This window comes from Papaver somniferum, chromosome 11 (genome assembly GCF_003573695.1).
Source record: "Papaver somniferum cultivar HN1 chromosome 11, ASM357369v1, whole genome shotgun sequence".
Classification (NCBI taxonomy): Eukaryota; Viridiplantae; Streptophyta; class Magnoliopsida; order Ranunculales; family Papaveraceae; genus Papaver; species Papaver somniferum.
This window is the reverse complement of record NC_039368.1, coordinates 66747006-66750434: the sequence shown is the minus strand read 5'-3', so window position 1 is coordinate 66750434 and position 3429 is coordinate 66747006. Positions and strand designations below refer to the sequence as shown.

Sequence of the window (3429 nt, the reverse complement as noted above, 5' to 3'; positions counted from 1 at the left end):
CGCTCCCCGACAGCGGCGCCAAAATTTGATGCTAGTCGTGAGTGCAATCAAATTAAATTACTTATTTCCACACAATTAACTGGTAATATAATGGAAGAGCAGGGAGTTTAGTTGTCAAAAAGGTGACAAATGGAGGGGGTGGGGGTGGGGGTGGGGAGGGGTTGTTTTAGATTGTAAACAAAGTAAATAAAACCATTGAAATTGAGTTGCAAGCAATAAGAATAGAGATGATCGATGAATCCTTCTTCGTAACTAAATATTCATCAAAGTAGTATATTCATCCATTCATCATTAATCATTACTCATAGATTATCACCAACCGTAAGATAACAGGTACACTTAGCTATCTCCAAAATCCCTTAAGCCACTGGACAACAGGTACGCTTAGTTGCCAGAGTCTATTCGTCTGAACTACCTTGAGGTACGCTTACAAGATGTAATTCAGTCGAACGCTTTATGGTCTGTGAATTTAGGTTTAGTCCTAGTAGTTAGACTCAGTACGCTTGGTCTACTTGCTACTGTTGTGTTTACACATAATTGCTTTACGGAATCCCTCCGCAAGGTCACATGTTCTCTACTTGTGTAAAGAATTATTCAATAATTACGGATATCCTAATCCTTACTAGCATTATATTGAGTTAACAAACATATTCAGTTGGCCACCTATCAATCAATCATATTCATTCTTAATAATAAACACAAACGATAATCATATGAAGAAATAAAAACAGATTCATATACCAAATCAAATCATATTCACATGTTCTCTACTTGGAGCATAATCTGTACAGTATCAGTAAAAAGATTCTTTTAAGAAAAAACATTTGTAAGCATAACAACCAATAAAAAGATAAGACCCAGAATCATAGTGCAATTTTTCTGAATTCACAAATCAGTTTGATGCAAGTAAGATCCACAACTTAATAAATATATGGATGTCTACAATTCTAAATCTAAACTTCGACAATTTATTACACTTCCATTTGACCGTAGATATGAACGGAGTAAAAGTTTTTGTCCTTCCTGAAAAACATTCTAAGCTTCTGGATGGGGTCGCACGACATGTCACACCGATGAGCTTTGATGCTTATACGCTACATTTCCCACGAATAAAGCTTCGTTCTGCCTAAATAATATGTGGGTCAAAATGAACTATATGCTAATTGGGAATTCATTTTCTTGATCCATTAAAAATATAAATAGGCATTGAACAACTTTAAGCTCAATTCCGCTTTGATTTTCTTCAAAAAATACCAAAGGTAACCAATATAAATGAAATACTAAATCAAACAGACAAAAAGACGACATCTTAATCATACTTAGAAGACAAAGTACAAAAAGACGACATCTTAATCATATTACATAAACTAACAGACATAGTTTTGTCTGTTACATAAACTAACAGACAAAAAGACGACATCTTAATCATACTTAGAAGTAGTTCACCACGTTACTCTGCACATTCCCAGTAACATGTCATTCTTGTGGAAGATGTACAAAGTACAAATTTTAAACTAAATCAACTGTAAAGCAAGACCAAAAATTATTTTTCACCGTAAAATTGAAGAAAACGAAAAACTTAGGGTGATTTTCAACAAATTCATGAACATAAGTTACATCATATTCACCAGAAAAGTTACACCCAGGATATAAAACAACTTTGGGTGATTTTTCGATATAGCTTTGACGATACACCACCAAACCAAAAGACGTGAGTACAATCTCAGAATATGGAAAATATTTCATATATCCATAAAATTATCAAGTATAAGTGGGTGTTGGGAAAGGCATTAATGTTTTCAAGGGCTGCAAAGCAAGAAGATACATTAAATCAACATCTGGTGGCATTTCAATAACTTATAGAGAACAATATTGACAACTTTAAGTGCTAATGAAACTAAGCATTAAGTGGTTGACCTAATAGGATAGGAGATTTGCAGACCATTTCTTTGATATAAATTATGTTTTGACTGGGAGCCCATGATGTACGTAATGCACCAATGTTTACCGATAAGCATTTCTAGATAGAGTACATGCATATATAACAATTCAAAGAGTTAGATAAGGAAACTCACCTACAATTTGTAACATAAGCAACAACTCGATAGTAACGATAAAACCAACTCTATCATTTCATCTCTTAATTTAGTTATTACAGAGCATTTACCAATCCCATATGGAGCAACTACCACATGACCATCCAAAAACTCATATGAGTTCAGCTAATTAGTAGCCCTCCAAAAAGAATACCTAATAGAAGCACTTGTTTTTGGCTGTTGTTAGTCTAGAATGCAAGTGTAATAAGAAGGTTTTCCCTTTTTTCAGGGATCAAATGATTATACAACATTAGTTCACTGCTAATTGTGCTAACAATGAATATACAGAATAGAAAAAGTCAAACCTATGTATGATTTTAAAGTGAATTAGGTAATAATAGGTATTTCAAAACAATAAGAAGTCACCTGCATTCTACATGACTGATGACTGAATTTGAAGACCAAATAAAGCATATATGAAACACATTTAAACCCAAATTGGATGTAGAGAAACAAATCCTGAGCATAGAAGTTTCAGTTAAAATTGATATTCAAAATATTTTTTGCACATCTCCGATTTATTGTTGAAATGAAAAACCTCATCCCAATAAAATCCCACCATTCTAATCAATTCCATCATCTTAACCTTGAAATCTAATTAATAAGGAAAGAAAAAAAAAGGTTAGCAAATTACTTCCACCATTTTGAGATGAAGCTGAAGACGACAAACATATTTACTGCATCCTCCTAGATTCACTATTTAAATTGTATCTGATTAGAGAAAACTACATACCGTGAATTTAATTATTCACATAACATTACTATCAATAACCATGTTAAATGCTTTCTCAATAGTTTATCAGGAACCTGAAAATGATGAAGATATTTGGCGACAAAGAGAACAAAATTCAATTAGTCAAAGAAAAAAATTTGAGATCAAGAACTTGAAAGCCAAGAGAGTAGGGTTATTCCCAAATCAATCTTTTACCTGATAGTGATGACCATTTTGATTTCTTTTAAGTTTTAAGAACTTCTTCCAAAATTAAACGAATTCATCAAAGATATAGATGTGATAAGAATGCACATCTTTCTTATCTCCAGGCTCGTCAAATCTTCTTTCTTACCTATATTCCCAAAATTAGTCACTGATTGATTAAAACCACACAAAATATCCAATCAGGAAGAAGAAAATTTTAATTTAATTCATATTAAATTCAGAAAATCCACACCCTAAACAACCTGTTATTGAGGATGATTCTGAGCATAACCTCAAACAATTCCATCAACCTAAATTTTAAACAACAAAATCAAAGAAAATGATGAAAACAATCTGAAATATAGTAGTTGGAAAGAAACCTAATCCAGAAGAGGAGAATGCATCTAGAAGGCTGAC

The 3429-nt window shown here is 32.6% G+C and overlaps 1 long non-coding RNA gene across 1 annotated transcript in view; it reads right to left on the bottom strand.

Moving 5' to 3' along the window:
• Positions 1-1561: 1561 nt before the first annotated feature.
• The window catches only part of LOC113321091, a 2198-nt gene continuing 330 nt past the window's right edge, over positions 1562-3429 (bottom strand). The window contains exons 2-5 of the long non-coding RNA XR_003346468.1: positions 3276-3323; positions 3025-3160; positions 2830-2903; positions 1562-2690 (exon numbers count right to left, since the gene is read on the bottom strand). This is a non-coding gene — a long non-coding RNA (uncharacterized LOC113321091). The remainder of the gene's footprint in view (positions 2691-2829; positions 2904-3024; positions 3161-3275; positions 3324-3429) is intronic.